The following is a 22,996-nucleotide window of genomic DNA, read 5'->3' on the forward strand; positions in this document are numbered from 1 at the left end:
GTATACTTCAGGTGTGGTTTGAATTTTTTTTTTTTAATAAACTTATGGCTTCAAAAAACTCGGGAACCCCCATTCAGGAAGCTCCATATTCCTAAAATAAGCTTTGCCTGATGGCTGAGGATACACTTTTTTTCCATTCTCATTTTCCTTACTTGAAGGAGAGGACGTAGCTGCTATTTCTCAAGGAAGTCCAGAACTTTGAACCCCTCTGCTAGGCCAGTGTGAGCTTACTGCTCTTCTAGGCATCCTGCGGCCCCTCGGGCTGGTGGATCACGTTTTTGCACTGAATGGCAGTTCCTTCCATGGCCCACCCCCAAGTTCTGAGGTGCCATCCAAGGGGCTGGGTGAAGTGCTTTTGTCTTTTAAGCCCCTCATCTCTTAAACTCTCAGCTTTCTTCACTCCCCTTTCTCTTCATCTCACCCCTGGCAGGACTGAGAACTGGATACTTGTCCATGGGCTTCTGGTCATGCTGTGAGGCGGACGGCTTCTGGTGTCCTGTTCAGAAGGATTCTGAGGTCAAACGCTTTTCAGACTCAGACTCACTATGATGTAGGATTCCAGGGCAACGCGGTTTTGAAGAAACAAGCTTACAGGTGAGAGTTGTTTTTTTCCTCTGTTCTGGAATGTTTGCTGTTCCTAAACTGTAGAGCACCAGAGGAAGTATGTTGATAAGAGTGTCAGTTGGAAGTCCTGTCTTTCTGTCTTTTAGGAATAGTAGGGAAACTGTTCTTCCCTGAACACATTTTTCCAGATAATGTGCCTTTGGTCTTTTTCTTACTGATTTGTAAGAATTCTTTATACATTGAGGGTGCTAATCTTTTGTCATATATGTTACAACTGCTTCCCCATTTTTTTTTTTTTTTTACTTTGTTTACAGTACTTACACTCTGCAGAAACATTTAATTTTAACATAGGGAAAAAATGTCAACCTCCCCTTTACAGTTTCCTTGTTTTGTGTTTTGCTTAGAAAGACCTGCCCATTTCAAGATCGTTTTTTAAAAGTCTGTGTTAACACAGATAAATGATGAAAACTAGGAACATGTGATTCTGAAAAAGAATACTGAAGGGGGCTCTTTCTACCAAAGAGTATAATATTTTGGCTTTAAAATAGGCCGTACATTGATAAGTCTTGAAGTTGGGAGATGGGTATTTGGGGGAATCATTATATCATTATTTCTGTATATATTTGACTTCCCAAGATAAAAAAGTTTTCTGAAAAAAAAGAACAGTAGGCGGAAAAGCCATTTTGTCCCATTCGTATTCAGCAACTATTATCTACTGTGTGCTGAATACTGGGAGTATTTTGTCAATAAAGGCACAAGATCTCGGAACGTATATTTCTCACATAAGAGGCAGATGTTCATGTCATGGTTGAGGACACCAACTCCTGTGTTAGACTGCCTGGCTTCAAAACCTGGCTCTGCCACATACTGGCTGGGTGCTTTTGAACTTTTTAATTTAAAACATGCGGGATAATAATCGTGTCTACCTGATAGGGTTTTGGGGCGGCTTGAATGGGAAAACGCACGAAAATTCCTTTGCGTGGTACTTAGCATTTCATAAATGCTCAAGCGTAGACTCTGAGGAAGAGAATACAGTAACTTCAGTCAAGCCAGGACCACGGGAGAGGAGCAGGTGCTGAGAGAGGTATGGAGCGGGGTCATGACCTCGCCTGGGCTGCTTGAGTAGGGTTGGGAGAACTTTTCAGAGGAGCAGACTTTTGAGTGGAGATGTGAGACATGGAAAACACATCTTTTAATCAAAAGTGCCCTCCTTTGTGGCGAAATGAGGAGGGCAAGGTGACGGCAGAGAAAGGGCCCAGGCGAGGGCTGGGCGACTGGAGGAAGCAGGTTTGACTTTGTCTTAGTTTCCTGGTGCTGCCAGAGCAAGTGCCGCCAACTCCATGGCCTGAAACCACCCCGACTGACTGTCCTGTTCTTCAGGCCAGGAGTCCAGCTGGGTGTCACTGGGCTGAAATCAGGGGCTGTGTCCCCTCCTGGAGGCTCTAGAGGAGAATGTGTTTTCTCGACTCTGCATCTCCCACTTGAGAGGGAGCAGTGCTGCGTCCCTCGGACACCCCCACCCCACCCCCCCGCCCGCTCACGGTTCCCTGCACCCAGGCAGGAAAGCGGCTGGGTAGTTCTGGTGATGGAACTGCTGTATATGGTTACAGGAATCAATCAACTTTAAAACTCATAGAACTATACAACAAAAAAGGTCATTTTACTTTATATAAATTCTAATGAAAGCATGAGAGCATGCAACTATTGTAAAACACTGAGTTAAAAATAGAAGGTAGACATAAGAATAAGAGCATTCTGAATTAAGCTAAGATGGCACACATCCACTATCATTATTAAAAGAGACTTCAGCAAGATACAAAGCAAAGACAATGAAAGAGCTTTGTTTTGATCTTGCTTTGAAAAAATCAGCCGCACAGGCTATTTTAGACAACTGGGGAAATATGAATATAGCATATTAACGATTTTTTGTTCGTTGTTAGGTAGGATTGTAGTTATTTAAAAACCTAAACTTTGGGGCTTCCCTGGTGCTCAGTGGTTAAGGATCCACCTGCCAATGCAGGGGACACAGGTTCAAGCCCTGGTCCGGGAAGATCCCACATGCCACAGAGCAACTAAGCCCATGCGCCACAACTACAGAGCCTGCACAGAGCCCGCGAGCCACAACTACTGAAGCCCACGCACCTAGAGCCCGTGCTCCGCAACAAGAGAAGCCACCGCAATGAGAAGCCTGCACACCACAACGAAGAGTAGCCCCCGCTCGCCGCAACTAGAGAAAGCCCACGCGCAGCAACGAAGACCCAACTCAGCCAAAAATAAATAAATAAATAAATTTATTTAAAAAAATAAAAACTAAACTTTTAAGTAAAATTCAGTACCAAAATATTTAGGGGTGAAATGACATGGTTTCAGGTATTTGCTTCAGAATTCTCCAGAAGCAAGCAAACGAACAAAAACTCAAAAAAAAAAGAAAGGAGGGCAAATGGAACAGGTACGGCAAACCCAGGATGGTGCATGGATCCTGATGCTGTGTGAGTACACGAGGGCTTACTGTGCTCTGCGTTTGAAAAGAGCTGGAAATGTTTATAATGACAAGAAAAAAAAAAAAAAAAACAGTGACTTATTCTTCATAAATGCTCTGAAGAATGCCATCTAACTGTTCTTTATTCATTTCGAAGATGTACTAATTTCCCCTCACAGCTTTTATTAGGCTTTTATAATCTGCATCTAACTTTGCAGAAAACCAAATCAAGGGAGAAAGAGTAATTCAAAGCAATTGTGATTCTTCTCAAAAATAAGGGCTTAAAGAATGCTTTTCAAAACTCATTTAATGCTCATAAATTATTAAGACCATCATGAGATGTAGAAATATTAATAATTTTCATTAATTTATCTGCTGTATCCTCCTAAGTGCAGATGACAATGGCAGGAAGGGGTAATTAATGCTCAAATATTTTAAATAAGTTGAATGTTACTGAATTAAATTTATCTTATAAATATTTTTGGTTTTCTGGTGATGTTCTACATTTAAATATGTTAAATATTCTATATTGGAAAATAAGTAAATTAAAATCAGATTATTTTATATAGATAAGGTCTTTCTTGAATCTCACCAGCTGACACATCATAGTTGGCAGAGGATTACAGAATAGTGTCTGGGTACATGATCCATTTTGCAGTGATCCATTGTATCACCGCGTACATATGTATCTTGTGCGTGTCTCCTTCCTGTTTTACCGTTAGTGCCGTGATTGCTCTTCCCGTCAGTTTTATGCTGGATTACATTGATGGGTGAATAGTTAATGACACGAGAGTAAATGGACATAAGCAGAGAGTAATTTCTTTGAATGCCTTTTAGCTGTGGTGAACACTGTTGTAGTTTAAAAATGGACTGCTTCCATGTGTCTGAGGCAGTAGAAAAAGCTTGCGTTTCAATCCCTTTTTCCTTATTAAAGTATGTTGAGCTCGAGGAAGAAAACCATTTGAAATTTGTGAAATAAAGCTCATACATCTCCCTTTGGATGATTTAGGGGCCATGGTCACTGGTCACTGTTGCTTGAAAGTGTGGAGTTGACTCCTGGACTAATTTCCAGTATGTTCCTGCTGTTGTCGTCACCTCACCGCTAGCATTAGGTGAAACTGTGAAGTCTCAGCGTGGACAAGGCCATTGCTGAGGGAGGGCCTGTCTTTTAAATTCAGGTCTCGCCCATTAGCTGCTGTGGTTTGAGCTTCCAGTGGGTAGTATTATCGTTTAAAAAGAGTGGACATTACTGTCATCTAATTGGAAGAATGGTATCCATATAGGTTTTGTTTTGTGACTAGAACCTCTCTGCTTTTGCTTCTGAAAAGTTGCTGGAGAGTTAGACCTATTGACAGACCTTCCCTTGTGACATAGGGCATCAGAAAGAAAAGCCGAGCCTGACAGAGGAAGGGAGATTGAGGACAGGTGGCCAGATGGGCTTGAGGTTGCTGTGGTCTAAAGCCTTGGAGGCCAAATACTAGGAAAATTAGGTTCAAAATGTAAACAAAAGGCATGGGTTTCTGTTGTTAAGTCATTTTTGGTTTAAAACTAACATATGGGGACTTCCCTGGTGGCACAGTGGTTAAGAATCCGCCTGCCAATTCAGGGGACGCGAGTTTGATCCCTAGTCCGGGAAGATCCCACATGTCACGGAGCAGCTAAGCCTGTGCGCCACAACTACGGACCCCTGCGCACTGCAACTACTGAAGCCCGTGCGCCTAGAGCCCGTGCTCTGAAACAAGAGAAGCCGCCGCAGTGAGAAGCCCGCGCACCACGACAAAGAGTAGCCCCCTCTCACCACAACTAGAGAAAGCCCACACGCAGCAACAAAGACCCAACGTAGCCCAAAAAAAGAAAAAAAAAAACCTAATGTGAATTGACCCTTACATCAATTAGGATTGGAGTAAGTCAAACATACTGAAGGATTAGTAAGGATGTTGCCTCCATTGGACCCAAGTCTTTGTTTTTGTTTTTAATTAATTAATTTAATTTATTTATTTTTGGCTTCATTGGGTCTTCGTTGCCATGTGCAGGGTTTCTCTAGTTGCGGCTACTCTTCGTTGCCGTGCGGTGGCTTCTCTTGTTGCGGAGCACAGGCTCTAGGTGCATGGGCTTCAGTAGTTGTGGCACACGGGCTTAGTTGCTCCGCGGCATGTGGGATCTTCCCGGACCAGGGCTCGAACCCGTGTCCCCTGCATTGGCAGGCAGATTCTTAACCACTGCGCCACCAGGGAAGCCCCCCAAGTCTTTGTTTTAAGAGTTGTTATGGCTGTTCTTTAAATTTGATGCTTGTTGACATTAAGTCAGGTATATTTTTCTTGGAGGAGGGTTGGAGGAAGGCATAATGGAAATGTATTGGGGTTTTAAGTCCTGGGTTTGTAACACCAGGCTAATACACCTGCTGCCCCCTGGTGGCAGCGTATTAAATAGTGCAGTTCAGAGGTGAGGAATTCTGGAGAGCTAAAGTCCACTGTATTGATAGAAGTGGATGGTAGAGTGAGCCAGGAGATGGTTTCTCTTTCCAGCTTTTATAATTTCTATCTGTAGTTATGATCTTAGGCAAATAATTTAGTTCGGTTAAGTCTAGATTTCACTTTATTCTACTTTAAAAAGTAATTTCTAAAATTTCTCCCTATTTTAACATCTTAAAATTCTCCAATGGTAATGGCAAATAATATTTAGTGAAAGATATCAAGTTCCACTTTTTGCTTTACCAGATGAATTTTTAAAAATCGGAGATATTTCTTCAAGAAAGAGGACTCCAGAGCAACTCCTGAATACGGGTTTGGCTCTGGACTGCAGGCTGCATAGATCTATCTGCAGCACAGTCCATAATGAATCAGCATGATGACCCTGTGTTATTATGAGCGCCTACAAGGTGCATCATTTAAAAATTAATTTTCTTATATTTAATAGTGGTTGGAAAAAACATAAAATTTACCATCATTTTTAGTGTACAGTTCAGTAGTGTTAAGTATAGTCACATTGTTGTACAGCAGATCTCCAGAACTATTTCATCCTGCAAAACTGCAACTCTGTACCCACTAAATGACAACTCCCCACTCCTTTCTTTCTGCAGCCCTCAGCAACCATCATTCTTCTTTGTCTCTATGTATTTGATGACTCTGGGTACCTGGTATAAAGTGGAATCACACAGTATTTGTTTTTTTGTGACTCACTTATTTCACTTAGTATAATGTTCTCAAGGTTCATCCATGTTATAGCATGTGCCAGGAGTCCTTTCCTTTTTTTTTTTTTTTTTTTTTTTTTTATTTTTTTTTTTTTTTTTTTTTTGTGGTACACAGGCCTCTCACTGTTGTGGCCTCTCCCGTTGCGGAGCACAGGCTGTAGATGCACAGGCTCAGCGGCCATGGCTCACGGGCTCAGCCGCTCTGTGGCGTGTGGGATCTTCCCGGACCGGGGCACAAACCCGTGTCCCCTGCATCGGCAGGTGGACTCTCAACCACTGCGCCACCAGGGAAGCCCAGTCCTTTCCTTTTTAGGGTTGAATATCATACGTAGAGACCACATTTTGTTTATTTGTTCATCTGTTGATGGACACTTGGGTGGCTTCCACCTCTTAGCTATTATAATATTATTATAATTATTTTTATAATTATATATTATATTACTAATGCAGAGAGGGTTTTATACAATTTCTTTTCTGCGTGTAACAGGTCAAACTTCATTATAAAGAACACCATTCAACCGTGCTAGATAACTAGGATATGGCTTTTTGTATGGATAAGTTAAAAAGGAACTAACGTCTGTTGGACACAAGCTCTGTGCCAGGCACTTATATATCTGTGATACATTCTGTTGTTTAGTCCTTATAATAATTCTGTAATTTACCCTCTCTCAGAAGGGAACCAATACTTATTAAAATCACCACATGCCAGAGTTTTGATATACATTACCTCATATAATCCTCATACATCAGTCCTTGAGGTGGGCATTATCATCCCCTTTTTAAAAAAATATTTATTTATTTATTTGGTTGCACCGGGTCTTAGTTCCAGCAGGTGGGCTCCTTAGTTGTGACTCCAGGGCTCCTTAGTTGCAGCAGGCCAGCTCCTTAGTTGCGGCTTGTGGGCTCCTTAATTGCGGCATGCAAGCTCTTAGTTGCAGCATGCATGTGGGATCTAGTTCCCTGACCAGGGATTGAACACGGGCCCCCTGCATTGGGAGCACAGAGTCTTACCCACTGCACCACCAGGGAAGCCCTATCCCCATTTTTTAGGTGACGTTAACTGAGGTTCAGAGGGATGAAACATCTTGAACGAGGTTACACCACTAAAGGCAGCAGGGTTTCATCTGACTTGGAAATGAAACACGTCCAGTTCAAAAGCGTGTGTCCTTCAGCCTACACCCTACTCCCCCCGCTGCCCGGAGTAACACCTACACCTGTGATCCGAAGGATGTGGGAACAGTATCGAGGAATTACACTGCTGTCCTAATTTATAAGTAGAGAAACTTCTGTAGTGTCTTCCCATTAAATAAACAGCCCTTTGGGTTTTCCTTGCAGAGATTCAGATGAATCTGAATCTGAAACACAAGCCTGGCCTCCTGGCTGATTTTGCAGTCTGCCTAGGACTTCCAAAAGAGTGGTTCTCATGTCCGGTTCCCCCATTCCTGAGGTTATTTTTTGCTTTCTCCCTTTGGATTGGTGGCGAGCCGGGACCGTTTTTGCTGCTGTGAGTTGCCACCTCTCTTGAATGCCGTGGTGTTTGGGGCCGGAGCTTTGATCTGCTCCCTGCATAGTGTTTTCACACAGGGAGGGGGTCCTCGACTGTCCTTGTAGATGGTGGTTTTCTTGGGGACTCAGCAAGCTCTTGGAGAGGCCCAGTGCAACATTTCCTCACCTAGGGGAATACAGATACAGATGGATAAGTGAACAACTGGCAAGTTTGATGGTAAATGAGATTTTTACATAGTTTCAAAGTATCTCCTTATGAAATTTTCATCAACTTGTGTCAGGCGGGGCTTGGGGGAGAATAACTTCACCGTGAAGCTGGGAGCAGCCTGGCAGTCACCACTTTCACTGGGTGACCGGAGTGAACGTCATCAATGATGGGACAGATTGGAGTCATGTGCCATCCAATAGGCAGTGAGAACACAGCATCATTTCCAGAAGATTCCTGCTGAAGATGGGTGACCTGAATCTAACCATCAGGCAAAGCTGGAAAAAAACAAGTTGAGGAACAGAAACAGATGGCCTGAAATCATTGAAAGAGCATGAAAATCAAAGTCAAAGAAAGACTGAGGGATTGTTTCAGGTTGGAGGAGACTGAAGGACAAGATGAGGAATGCACTTGGGATTCTGCACGGGATCCTTCACTATAAAGAACATCATTGGACAAGTGACAGAACTTGAAAGGGGTCTGAGAGAAGGTGGTCAAGTGCCTGTGCTGATGTCCTGCTGTTGAGGGCTGTGGCGTGGTTGTATGAGGGGGTCCTGGTGGGAAACGGACATGAACACGTGGCGGGAGGGGCGTCAGGTTGGCAGCTCTCTGAGCAAACGTCTCCTGGACACCCGCCCCATCCCTTGTCCAAGGGCTGAACGCTGAGTGTCTGGGCCTCCTAGCAGATGGGGAGACAGACCTGGGTGGACCTGCGATGAAGCTGCCTGTTCTGGGGTCAGTTCTGCCCCCAAGGGAGGGTGTTTGAGGTGACCTGGCAACCTTGCAGGCTGAGTGGGATTTTGCACATTGAGGCCTGAGGAGTGGCCTGAGGCAGTGGCAGCCTCACGAGCATAGGGCGACACAGGTCGCACCCCCAGGGCAGTGTGAGGCCTGGTCTGGATGAGGCGGGGAGAGACGGGTCTGGACGGTGAGCCAGCACGAAGAGCCTTGGCCTTGACCCTTTGGATGTGTTCCCTCTAGCTGTGGAACAAATTACCCCAGCATCAGTGGCTGCAAACAACAGACACCCTTCCATGGTTGGGGGCTGAGACTCTGAGAGCTGCCTCACTGGGCGGCTCTGGCCCTGCTGGTGGGTTGGGGTCTCTGGGGGCTGACTTGGGGGCATCTGAGCTCGCTCACGTGACAGCCAGCAGGGCTTGGGTCCTTTCCGTCTGTCTTGGGAGACCTCAGCTCCTCTCCACGTAGCAATGCTTCTGCGTACTTCGGCTAATTTGACCTTGTGGCGGAGCCTGTGAGGCAGGCAAGATGGGAGTTTGCTCCCAGTGAGGCTGAGTGAGGTCACCCAGGGGCTTCCCTGGACCCAGTCCCTTTGAAGCCTACTGCCGCATACGGCCTGGAAGACGCCCCAGGCAGTAAGGCTCCGTTGCCGCTGTCTTCTCAGGGTGGGGAGGCTCTGGAGGGTGATCTTTTGAGCAGAACTAATAATTTTTTATTTGTTGTTTATGTCATTCAAGATAACTCTACTACCTGTGGCCTGAATGTTTGTGGCCCCCCAAGGTTCATATGTTGAAATCCTAACCTCCAGTGAGTGTGATAGTTATTTGGATCTTGGGCCTTAGGGAGGTGATTGTGTCATGAGGTTGGAGCCCTTATGTATGGGATTAGTGCCCTTATAAAGGGACCCCAGAGAGCTCCCTGGCCCCTTCTGCCAGGTGAGGACACAGTGAGAAGATGCCCTCTGTGAACCAGAAGGTGGGCCCTCACTAAACAATGAATCTGCTGGTGCCTTAATCTCAGACTTCTCAGCCTCCAGAACTGTGAGAAATAAATGTTTGTGGTTTATAAGTCATTTCATTCATGGTAATTTTGTTATAGCAGCCCGAGCAGACTAAGACAAACTCCATTTGTTGGGTACCTGCACGTGGAAAGCTCCATGCTGGGTGCTTTCCTGTGCTGTCTCGGGGTGCCACCCTTCTCTGTGAAGTACGGCTGAGCGATTGGGCAGAGAAGGAGATGACAGAGGCCCAGAGGTTCTGTCATCTGCCAGCGTCGCTGCCCAGGCCTGTCTGATCCCGAAGCCAGACCCCGCTGGCACTACTTCTGCCACCTGGGGCCCCAGGTGGAGGTGTGAAGAGCATCCCCGGACAGCACCGTGGCTGCGTTCTTCTAAGTAAGGGGACGTTGACACACAGATTTGCTTTTCTTTTGACAATAGCAAAAGAGGCCCACGTGGAGAATGTTTGGCCTGCACTGTGCACGTTTCAAAATCACATTGTTCGGGTGTTCGTATCACCAGGAAAGAGAGGCCTCGTGTCTCAGAAGAGCCCTCAGTGGCAAGACAGGCTCCAAACTGGGTCAGAAATGGGAGCAATGAGGCAAGAGGTGGGTCTTACCTCTTAATAACAATCAGGAATAAGCAGCTCACTGGGGCAGTTTGTAACTAATAGGGAACTTCTGCGTGTATGAGAAAATGAAAACCAGTAAAACAGAGCTCAAGGAAGTTTAGATAATTAATGGTGAGTTCAAGGAGGTTTAGATAAGCAATGGCGAGTTAATAAGAGAAATATAACTTGAAATACTGAAACTGAGAGATAAAAGTGTCCCAGGAATATTAACTTTTAATGAGACATAGGTGAGTATAGCCAAGGGCTCACCAATGAGTGTGGAGTCGAAAGTCGGGGAGGAAAGAGAGGACTGTTTCTTGGGACTGGGTAGATGAGACCGTGCGTGACTGATGGGGTCTGGGGGTGTGTGCTTGGGATGAAATGACCCCCACGATGCCGAGCCCTGGAGGAGATGGGGGAGGGGTGCAGTCTGGGCCGTGGAGATATTCTGGATATCAAAGATTTCTCCACATACACATCAGTCTTGCTAGATCACATTTCCTGGTTCTTTAGAAAATAACTTTGTTGTACTTCAGGACACTCTGTCCCAGGACCACACTAAAACATAAACAGAAAACTTGGACAGGAGTCTAGCAAAACAAAGATCTATTATGTGAAATGGAAATGCCTATAACAAACAGAACCAAAAACGCAGGCAAGCCAAAGGGATCTAATGGGGTCAAGTGATGCTGGCAGGTGAAGTGGTTGTGAGTCTTTAACTGGGAGGGTCATTTGGGGAGAACAGTAGAGACAGGCATGGTCAGCAGGCCTCACAGGTTCTTGCTTGATGTCCTGGGGACGTTTTCTTCCTGAGGGCCTGGCTGAGGAAGGGGTTTTCACCCAGCCGGGAAGTGCAGTGCCACACAGGCTGGAACTTGACTCCAGGGTGATTCACATTGTCTCTGGAAATGGACTTCAGTGAAGCTCCCCTGGGTGGAAGCTAAAAGAGAAAAGGCTTCTCAGCCATCTTCATTCAAATTGGAGCAGAGAAGAATGGGTGGGTCACTTTGGCAAAGAAAAGGCCTTAAGTTTATGGAGTATGAACGTTTTACAAGCAGCAAGTAAAATCATGGTGGATAAAAAGGACTTTGTTCAAATGCTGATGTTTGATAGGCCTTTAAAAAGAATAAATAGGCTTTATTGATTTGCATGTGATAAAATATACCCATTTAATATTTCAAGTTTAATGAATTTTTAAAAATTTCAATGAATGTTTATAAATGTATGTACTCATGGAATCACCACCATAATCAGATACGGAACATTTCCATCCACCCAGGAAGTACCTCATGCCCCTTGGCATCAGTTTTCTCTCCCCTGTGCCCAGCCCCCAGCAGTCGCAGCTCTGTTTTCTGTCCCTGTGATTTGCTTTTCCCAGAACGTCATTGGAATCATGTGGCATGTGGTCTTATGTGCTTATGTGTCTGGCTTCTTTCACTCAGCATATGCGTTTGAGATTTATGCATATTATTATATCTACATCCCTCAATTTATCTATGGATTCTTGTTTGTGGACATTTGGGTTGTTTCTAACTATTGCCTATTATGAATAGAACTGCTATAAACATTTAGGTATAGGTCTTTATGTGAATATATGAAATCATTTATGGCAGGTGTATTCCCAGGAGTGAGATTGCTAGGTTATATGGTAAATATATGTTTAACTTTTTTTTTTTTGCGGTACTTGGGCCTCTCACTGTTGTGGCCTCTCCCGTTGCGGAGCACAGGCTCCGGACGCGCAGGCTCAGTGGCCATGGCTCATGGGCCCAGCTGCTCCGCAGCATGTGGGATCCTCCCGGACCGGGGCACGAACCTGTGTCCCCTGCATCGGCAGGCGGACTTTCAACCACTGCGCCACCAGGGAAGCCCAAACTTTTAAGATCGTTTTCTAAAGTGGCTGCACCATTTTGCATTCCCAGAAGCCATGTTATAAGAGTTTCAGTTACCCTACATCCTTGCCACCAATACTTGATATTAGCAGTATTTTCAATTTTGCCCATTCTAGTAGGTGCATGATGGTATACTTTGTGGTTTTTATTTTCATTTCCCTAATGATGATGTTGAGCATCTTTTCGGGTGCTTACTTGAGATTCATGTATCGTTGGTAACGTGTCTGTTTAAATCTTTTGCCCATTTTTAATTGGGTTATTTTGCTTCTTCCTGAGTTTTAGGAGTTCTTTGTATATTCTGGATACAAGTCATTTATCAGATATATAGTATTTGTTTTGCAGATAGTTTCTCCCATTCTGTGTTTGCCTTTTCATGTAATCATGGGTACCTTTAGAGAGCAAACGTTTCTGATTTTGATGAAGTCCAGCTTATCCATGTTTTCTTTTTATTTACTTTTTGTTTCCTAATAAAAGGTTTTTCTTCTAGAATTTTAGCTCTTGCAATTGGATACATTTTGAGTTTATTTAAGTATATTTATGTGGTGTGAGATAAGAGTTGTAGTTCTTTTTTTTTTTTGTATATGGGTATCCTATTTTTCAGCACCATTTGTTTCAAAGACTGTCCATTCACCTTGAATTACCTTGGCACTTTTATCAGAAACAATTGGCCATACAAGTGTGGGTCTACCTCTGGACTCTATTCTGTTCCACTGATTTATTTTTACCAGTTATTTTTATTGAGATATAAATCACATACCATAAAATTCACCATATCAAAGTGTACAATTCATTGGTTTTTAGTATGTTCACAAGTTTGTGCAACCACCAGCACTGTCTAATTTTACATTTTCATCACCCCCTAAAGAATATTTCATTGATTTTTTCCAGCTTTGTTGAGATATAACTGACATATAACATTTTATAAGTTTAAGGTATAATGTGTTGATCTGATACACTTATATATTGCAATATGACTACCATCTTAGTATCAGCTAACACGTTTATCGTGTCACTTAATTACATTTCTTTTTTGTGGTGACAACATTTAAGATCTACTCTCTCAACAACTTTCAAGTATATAATACAGTATTGTTAACTATATTCACAATGCTGTGTGTTACATCTCCAGAACTTATTTGTCTTCTAACTGGATATTTATATCCTTTCACCAACATCTCCCCATTTCCCCCAACCCCCCAGCCCCTGGTAACCACCATTCTACTCACTGTTTCTACAAGGTTGGCTTTTTTAAATTCCACATATAAGTGAGATCATACAGTATTTGTCTTTTCTCTGTCTGACTTATTTCACTTAGCATAAGGTCCTTAAGGTCCATGCATGTTGTTGCAAATGGCAGGATTTCCTTCTTTCTCATAGCTAAATAATATTACACACACACACACACACACACACACACACAAAACCTTCTTTATCTGTTCACCTGTTGACAGACACTTAGGTTGTTTCCGTATCTTGGCTGTTGTGAAAAATGCTGCAATGAACATGGGAATGCAGGTATTTCTTCGCTATCCTGTCTTCACTTCCTTTGCATATTTACCCAGAAGTGGAATTACTGGATCATACGGTAGTTCTATTTTTGACTTTTTGAGGAGGCTCCATATTGTTTTCCATAGTGGCTGAACCAATGTACATTCCTACCAACAGTGTACAAGGGTTCCCTTCTCTCCACATCCTCACTTGTTGTCTCTTCTTGATGATAGCCATTCTAACAGGTGTGAGGTGATATCTCATTATGGTTTTGATTTGCATTTCCCTGATGATTAGTGATGTTGAGCACCTTTTCATGTACCTGTTGGCCATCTGTATGCCTTTGGAAAAATGTCTGTTCAGTTCCTCTGCCCATTTAAAAATTGGATTTTTTTGTTGTTGAGTTGTATAAATTCTTTATATATTTTGGATATTAACCCCTTATCAGATATATAGTTTGCAAATATTTTCTCCCCTTCTGTAGGTTGCCTTTTCATTCTGTTGACTGTTTCTTTTGCTGTACAGAAGCTTTTTAGTTTGATGTAGTTTCACTTAACTGATTTTTGCTTTTGTTGCTTGTGCTTTTGGTGTCATATCTAAAAAATTGTTTCCAAGACCAGCATCAAGGAGTTTTTTCCCTGTGTTTTCTTGTAGGAGTTTTACAGTTTTAGGTCTAACGTTTAAGTCTTTAATCCACTTCAAGTTGCTTTTTGTGAGTAGTGTAAGATAAGGGTCCAATATTATTTTTCTGCTTGTGATTATCCAGTTTTCCTAACACCATTTATTGAAGAGACTGTCCTTTCCCAGTTGTGTATTCTTGGCTCCCTGTCAATATTACTTGACCATATATGCTGGGATTTATTTCTGGGCTCTCAACTGTGTTCCATTCGTCTTTGTGCTTATTTTTATGCCACTACCATACTGTTTTAATTACTGTAGCTTTGTAGTATAGTTTGAAATCAGGCAGTATGATGCCTCCAGTTTTGTTCTTCTTTCCCAGGACTGCTTTGACTAGGTGGGGTCTTTTGTGGTTCCATACAGGTTTTAGGATTTTTTTTTCTATTTCTGTGAAAAATGCCATTGGGATTTTGATAGGGATTCCATTGAATCTACACATAGCTTTGGAAACAGTGGACTCTTGTGATCCTGTGTATTTCTGTGGAATCAGTTATAATGTCTTTCATTTTATTTACTAGAGTCTTCTTTTTTTCTTAGTCCAGCTAAAGGTTTGTCAATTTTATCTTTTAGAAAAACAGGTTTTAACTTTTGTTGTTCTATTATTTTTCTGGTCTCTATTTTATTTAGTTTTGCTCTGATCTTTGTTATTCCTTTTTTCTTCCAACTTTGGGTTTAATTTGTTTTTCTTTTCCTCATTCCTTGAGGTGTAGAGTTAGTTGTTTGAGATCTTTCTTTTTTCTTACTATAGGCATTTATTACTGTAAACTTAAAACTGCTTTTGCAGTATCCCATAGATTTTGGTATATTGTGTTTCCATTTTCATTTATTTGCTTGAAGATTTAAAATTTTTTTCTTTTGATTTCTTCTTTGACTAACTGGTTGTTCAAGAGTGTATTACTTAATTTCCACATATTTATAAATTTTTCCAGGTTTCCTCTTGTTGTTGCTTTCTAGTTTCATACCACTGTGGTCAGAAAAGATACTTGCTATGATTTCAGTCTTCTTAAATTTGCTAAGACTTGTTTTGTGACCTAACATATAATCTATCCTAAAGAAAGTTCCATGTGTGCTTGAGAAGATCGTATATTCTGCCACTGTTGGATGGGATGTTCTGTATATGTTTGTTAGGTCCATTTGGTCGAATCTGTGGTTCAAGTCCAATGCTTCCTTGTTGATTTTCTGTCTGCATGATCTATCCATTGATGAAAGTGAGGTATTGAAGTCACCTACTATTATTGTGGTTTTGTCTGTTTCACCATTCAGATCTGTTCCTATTTGCTTAACATATTTAAGTGCTCCCATGTTGGGTGCATAATATCTTTTTCCATCCCTTCACTTTGAGCTTATGTGTGTCCTTAAAGCTGAAGTGAATCTCTTGTAGGTGGCATATAGTTGGGTCTCGTTTTTTTTGTTTTGTTTTGTTTTTAATAAATTTATTTATTTATTTTTGGCTGCGTTGGGTCTTTGTTGCTGCGCGCAGGCTTTCTCTAGTTGAGGCGAGCAGGGGCTACTCTTCGTTGTGGGCGGACTTCTCATTGAGGTGGCTTCTCTTGTTGTGGAGCACGGGCCCTAGGTGCACAGGCTTCAGTAGTTGTGGAGCACGGTTTTAGTTGCTCCGCGGCATGTGGGATCTTCCCAGACCAGGGCTCGAACCCGTGTCCCCTGCATTGGTAGGCCGATTCTTAACCACTGCGCCACCAGGGAAGTCTGGGTCTTGTTTTTTTTAATCCCATCCAGGCACTTCATGTCTTTTGATTGGAAAATGCAATCTACATTTTAGGTAATTGTTGGTAGGTAAGCACTAACTAATGCCATCTTATTGTTTTCTGGCTGTTTTATAGTTCCCTTGTTTCTTTCTTCCTTTCTTGCTCCCTTTCTATGGTGGTATGCTCCAATTCCTTTCTCTTTATATTTTGTGAATTTACTGTAGATTTTTGCTTGTGGTTACCATGGGACTCACATAAAACATCTTATAGATGTAACAGTCTACTAGTACTCTGCCATTTAACCTTTGTACCACAGTTAAGTGGTTAACACACCATATTACAGTATTAGAGTGTTCTAAATTGGGCTATGTATTTACTTTTACTAGTGTATTGTATATTTTCATGTGTTTTCACGCTACTGATTAGAGTCTGTTCGTTTCAGCTTGAAGAACTAAAGCATTTCTAATACGGCAGGTCTAGTGATGAATTCTCTCAGCTTTTGGCTGTTAGGATAATTCCTTATTTTCCCTTCTTTTTTTTTTTTTTTTTTTTTAAGCATTTATTTATTTATTTATTTTAGGCTACGTTGGGTCTTTGCTGCTGCGTGCGGGCTTTCTCTAGTTGCAGTGAGAGAGGGCTACTCTTCGTTGCGGTGCGCGTGCTTCTCATTGTGGTGGCTTCTCTTGTTGTGGAGCACGGGCTCTAGGCACGCAGGCTTCAGTAGTTGTGGTACACGGGCTCAGTAGTTGTGGCTTGCGGGCTCTAGAGCACAGACTCAGTAGTTGTGGCACACAAGCTTAGCTGCTCTGTGGCATGTGGGATCTTCCTGGACGAGGGCTCAAACCCGTGTCCCCTGCATTGGCAGGCAGATTCTTAACCACTGCGCCACCAGGGAAGTCCTCTCTTCAATTCTGAAGGATAACTTTGCCAGATAGGGTATTCTTCATTGGCAGGTTTTTTTTTTTTCCTTTCAGCACTTTGAATATATTATTCCACGCTCTCCTGGCTTGTAAGGTTTCTAATGAGAAATACATGATAGCTTAATTGGGTATTCCTTTATAGATTACAATCTCCTTTTCTCTTGCTGCTTTTAGGAGTTTCACTTTGTCTTTGATTTTTGACAGTTTCATATAGTGTGTCTTAGAGAAGATCATTTTGGATTGAAATAATGGGGTGATCTATATCTTTATGAATGTGGATGTCCAGATTTTTCCCCCAGGTTTAGGAAGTTCTCAGCCATTATTTCTTTAAATAAGTTTTCTACCCCCTTCTCCCTCTCTTCTCTTTCTGGAACTCCAGTAATTCATGTATCAGTTCTTTTGATGGTGTCTCATGATTCACCTAGGCTCTCTTCTCTGTTTTTCATTCTTTCCTCTTTATTCTCCTCTCACTGGGTTATTTCAAAGTTCCTATCTAACTCACAGATTCTTTCTTCTGTGTGGTCTATTCTGCTGTTGGTACTCTCTGTTGCAGTTTTCACTTCTTTCTTCGAGTTCTTCAGCTCCAGAATTTCTCTTTGGTTCTTTTTTATAATTTCTGTCTGTCAATTTTCTCATCTTGTTTACATATTGTTTTTCTGATTTCAGTTTTTTGAATTGCCTTTCTGGGTTTTCTTGTAGCTCACGTTTCCTCAGAACATTTATTTTTCATTCTTTATTGAGTAAATTGTAGATCTCCATGTATTTGGATTCGGTTACTGGGAAATTATTGTGATCCTTTGGTGATGTCACATTTCCTTGATTTTTCATGCTCCTTAGAGTTTGTGTCCCTGTTTTCATATTTGGGGTAGCAGTCACCTCCTCCAGTCTTTCCTAACTGCCTTTAGGAGAGATTCTGAAGCTTCCTTACACCTTGTATGAGTACACCTGCTCCACACCTCCCGCTTTCCTTTATGGCAGAATTCTTAGGCTTGTGTGTCTTCTCCTGATCTTACAACACACTAGGCTGGCTGTTGATAGCCTCTCGTTTTCACAAAATAGGTGCTGCAGCTCAAGTTTGTGTTTTCTCCCTAGCCTTCTACCACATCTCGCTCTCAGAAGCATGCAAAGGGAGCTAGCCTGAGAGTGGGAGGAGGTGTGGGTGAGGCACGTGGGGTGCTGGGGGTGCCCGCAGGCCAGTTGGGAGGATCCTTGAGTGAGGCTTCCCCAGGGCTTGTGGACAGGCTTCCTGATGGAGTCCATGATGTACACAGCAATTAATGACCTCCAAAAATCTAATTGGCTCTTCTTCCCATCTGCTCCCTGCCTCCAGTCATGGAGCCCCTGATTTAATACTCTGGATTCTGTGAGAGAGAAATGAGCCTCTTTGGCAGTGTCCCTACAGCTGGGGAAGCTGGGTGCTCACTCATCCTCTCCCTTTTTCCCAGGGGAGAAATCATGGGCCGAGAAGGTCTTGTTTAGCCATAAGTGTTCCACCTTGGGGAAGAGGTGATGCTGGCATAGTCAAGCTGTTCCTCTTACCTGACCAGTGTGTCCAAACACATTTTTTTCTGCTCTGGTGGAATGCTGGGCCCTCTCCTCTGGAAACCAGTATTACACCAGGGCTCTCTCATCCGTGGGTGACTGCCCAGGTCAGTGTTCTCCAGGTGCTCTGAGATGGCGGCTGAGAGAGGCTGGAGCCACTCACAGGTTCCTGATGGTTCCACAGCCCCTGTTACCTGATGTGCAGGTGGGCAAGACTCCACCTGAGTCCCTTGGCGAATGGTGCTGGATCCCACAGCTCCCACAGAGGTGCTTTTGTTTGCTAATTTTTGTTGTTGGCTGGGGGGGGGGGCGGAAATCGAGGGACGTCATGTGACTCAGTACAATGTTGATCTTGACGTCTATAATTTCTCTAATTCCACAGTCTTCTATGTACAGCTCTATAGTAAATATTGAAATACAAGCCTTGTTCAGCTTTTTCAATATTGTTTTCGCTATTCTGTTTGCTACTTTGAGCTTTTATATACATTTTAGAATCAGCTCATCAATTTCTACCAAAAAAAACTCAACAAAAACCCCAGAACCTATTGTGACTTTCATTAAGATTATGTTGAATCTATAATTCAATTTGGGGAGAATTATCATTTTTACAGTATTGAGTTCTGATCCATGAAAACATGGTATCTCTCTCCACTTGTTATATATTTAATTTCTCTCAACAGTGTTTTAAATTTTTAGCTACAGGGCATGCACATATTTTGTTAATGTCCATAAGTATTTCAGATTTTTTGGTGCTATTGCAAATGATACTGGATTTTTAAATTTCAAGTTCCCACTTTTTAATATATTTTATATTTTAAAATATACTAGTTCTCTGGTAGTATACAGAAATACAGTTGATTTTCACATATGGATCTTGTAGCCTAAGACTCTGCTAAATTCACTTATTAGTTCAAGTAGCTTTTTTGTCAGTTTTTTAGGATTTTCTATACAATCATTTCAATTGCAAACAAAGATAGTTTTATTTCTTCCTCAAGTGTGTGCCTTTTATTCTTTTCTTCTTTATTACCCTGGTTAGGCTGCAGTATCCCATGTTGAATAGAAGTAGGGAGAGTGGAATCACTGCCTTGTTTCCAATCTGAAGGGGGAAGTGTTTGATTATGCACCATTAAAAAGGGTGTTAGCTGTAGGGTTTTCATAGATGCTGTTTATCAGATTGAGGAAGTTCTATTCCTAGTTTGCTGGTAATTTTTATCATGAATTGTTGAATTTTGTCAAATAACTTGTCCTGCATCTATTGAGATCATTATAAGGTCTTTCTGTTTGAATCTGTTAATATGGTGATTCATTGATTAGTTTTGAAATATTAAACTTACATTCCTCGGATGAAACAGTCCTTGGTACTGATGTATCATCCTTTTTATATATTACTAGATTTGATTTGCTAATATTTATTTGTTCAGGACTTTTTTGCATTTATGTTCATAAGAGGTATCTGGCCTGTAGTTTTCTTTTCTATGAATGTCTTTATTTGGTTTTGTTATCAGGGTAATATTGACCTCGTAAAAGGAGTTGTGAAGTATTCCTTCCTCTTCTGTTCTCTGGAAAAGTTTATTTAATACTGGCATTATTTATTCCTTAAATGTTTGGTAGAATTCACCAGTGAAGTCATCTACCTCTCTGAGTAAAAGTTATAGAAAAGTTGTAGTTACTTTAGTGAGGTTTGGTAGTTTGTGCCTTTAAAGGAATTTTTCCACTTTAAGTTGTTAAACTTACTGGTATAAAGTTGTTCACTGTATTCCCTTATTACCCTTTAATGTTTGTCGATGTCCTGTCTTTGATTTCTTATGTTGGCAATTCATATTTTCTCTCTTTTTTGGCAAGGGGCATAAAAGTAGAGCAACTGGTACAGTGATTCTCATATATCTATCACCTGGAGTCAATAATGATCAACATTTTGCCACATATGCTTCATTAATCCTTTTTTTCTCCTTGAATATTTTATTTCTTTATTTTTAAAAGATGCTTTATTTTTTTCGTTTTTGTTTTTTTGGCTGCATTGGGTCTTTGTTGTGGTGCGTGGGCTTTTCATTGCAGTGGCTTCTCTTGTTGTGGAGCATGGGCTCTAGGCACATGGGTTTCAGTAGTTGCAGCATGCGGGCTCAGTAGTTGCGGCACACAGGCCCTAGAGCGCACGGGCTTCATTAGTTGTGGCGCATGGGCTCAGTAGTTGTGGTGTGCGGACTCTAGAGCGCAGGCTCAGTAGTCGTGGCATATGGGCTTAGTTGCTCCGTGGCAAGTGGGATCCTCCTGGACCAGGGATCCAATCCGTGCCCACTCTGTTGGCAGGTGGATTCTTAACCCCTGCACCACCAGGCAAGTCCCTACTTGAAGTGTTTTAAAGTACTACACATTATGATATTTCACAACCCCCAGATACTTACATATGCATCTCTTAAAAGTAAGCTTTTTTTTTTTTAATAGAACCATATGCCATTATCCATTCCTAAAAATATTAACTGTGATTCCTTGGTGTCATCTTTTACCTAGGCATATGCCTGTAGGATTTTCCTGATTGTCTCAGAAATGTCATTTTATAGTTGATATGTTCAAATCAGAATCCAGACAAGGTCCACACCTTACCCAGGGCTGTTATGTATCTTAGGTCTCTTAATCCAGGGCAAACCACCCTTACTTTTATTTTTATATTTTTTAAAATTTATTTTTATTAATTAATTAATTAATTTTGGCTGCGTTGGGTCTTCATTGCTGTGCACAGGCTTTCTCTGGTTGCGGCGAGCAGGGTCTACTCTTCATCGTGGTGTGCGGGCTTCTCGTTGCAGTGGCTTCTCTTGTGGAGCGCACGGGCTCTAGACACGTGGGCGTCAGTAGTTGCGGCACGTGGGCTCAGTAGTCGTGGCTTGCAGCCCTGGAGCGTGGGCTTCAGTAGTTGTGGAGCACGGGCTTAGTTGCTCCGCGGCATGTGCGATCTTCCCAGACCAGGGATGGAACCCGTGTCCCCTGCATTGGCAGGTGGATTCTTAACCACTGCGCTGCCAGGGAAGTCCCACCCTTACTTTCAAAAAAATTTCTTCCACAGAATGTTTCACATTCTGGGTTTATCTGTTTGCTTCCAGTTGATATCATTCCATGATAGGAGTTTCTTTAAGCTGAGAGTAACTGTGATATGCCTTGGAGCCTCTGTCCCCCTGGGGATCCTTCCTTAGCTCTTATGCCCTGGAGGGGTGTGGAGTAGGGGCACCTCCCATTTCACGGCCTGGGGAACATCTGCTTCTCCGTCCAGCTCAGGCCAGGCCACTTCTGTGAAGCCTGGGTCTCCCTCACCTCTGACCTCCACTTCATTATGTATCTTTGTCTTGTACGCTGTGGTTTCCTGTGTGTTTTAAGTCTTGTCCTCACAAATCTTTTCTCTGTTACTGTATGTGTTCTTTAAATGTAATGTAATATTTTATGAAAGCATAACACACATCAGAGAAGTGTAGAAATCAGATAGCTTGATGGATTTTCATAATTGGAGCACACCCATGCACCCAGCCCCTAGATCAGGTGTCCTCAGGTGTCCTCATGACCTTCCAGGCATCGCTTTCCTCCCAGCGGTAACCTCTGTCCTGACATCCAGCAGCAGAGATTAGTCGGGCTGTGATTTACCTCCGTGTAAATACAATCATGGGAGCTCCCTGGCAGTCCAGTGGTTAGGACTTGGCGGTTTCACTGCCATGGGCCTGGGTTCAATCCCTGGTCAGGGAACTAAGATCCCGCAAGCCTCACGGCGCAGCCAAAAAAATTAATTAACTAATTCATTTTTTTTAAAAAGTAAATATATAATCACTCAGTATATGCTGTTTTTGTCTGACTCTCACTCAGCATCGCTTTGAGGTTTATGCGTGTTACACAGAACAACCTTGTCCGTTCTCATTGCTGTAGCGTTTTTCTCAGTTTACCGCTGTTCATTAGCCCACTTTACTGTTAGGGACATTTATGTAGTGTCTAGTTTTGGGCCATTCTAAATGGTGCTGATCGGAATATTCTCCTAAGTGTCTTTTTGGTGAACCTGCGTCCGCCTTTCTGCAGCACCTCTGCCTGGAGTGGAGCTGTCGGGTGGCTGGGTCCGCAGAGGCTTAGTTTTTATAGATGCCGCCAAATGGTCTTCCACTGCAGTTGCACTAGATCATTTTTTAAAACCCAAAATCTTGCCCTGTCACTTCGCAGGCTTACCTGCTGCCCTTCATTACCCCCATCACATGGAGTTGAAATCCAGAGCCCCAGCCTCCCTCCTTGGCCCCTTCTCCAGTGCTCCTGGCGCCCAGGGGTGCCCAGCTGTCCCCGCGACTCAGACCACCCCGAGCCGTGCCTGCCTGTTGCCTGCATCTCCTGGAAGCCTCTGCTCTTCAGGCAGTGCTCTCCTTCAGAACGTGAGATGCCCTGCTTCCCCGTACATGTCTCCTCCCTCCTCCCCCACCCCCTGCCCACAGTTTGTCTTATAATCATCTTTTAGTGTATCTGCC

General features: G+C 42.7%; 1 protein-coding gene across 4 annotated transcripts in view; it reads left to right on the forward strand.

Annotated features, from left to right (window-relative positions):
* The window catches only part of GGACT (gamma-glutamylamine cyclotransferase), a 52,093-nt gene that overhangs the window by 4,206 nt on the left and 24,891 nt on the right, over positions 1 to 22,996 (forward strand). For all 4 annotated transcript variants that reach the window (XM_024740102.1, XM_024740086.1, XM_024740112.1 and 1 more), the window contains one exon: positions 431 to 594. The gene's annotated coding sequence lies outside the window, so the exon portion shown is untranslated. The remainder of the gene's footprint in view (positions 1 to 430; positions 595 to 22,996) is intronic.

This window comes from Neophocaena asiaeorientalis, unplaced genomic scaffold (assembly GCF_003031525.2).
Source record: "Neophocaena asiaeorientalis asiaeorientalis breed wild unplaced genomic scaffold, Neophocaena_asiaeorientalis_V1.1 scaffold9, whole genome shotgun sequence".
NCBI lineage: Eukaryota > Metazoa > Chordata > Mammalia > Artiodactyla > Phocoenidae > Neophocaena > Neophocaena asiaeorientalis.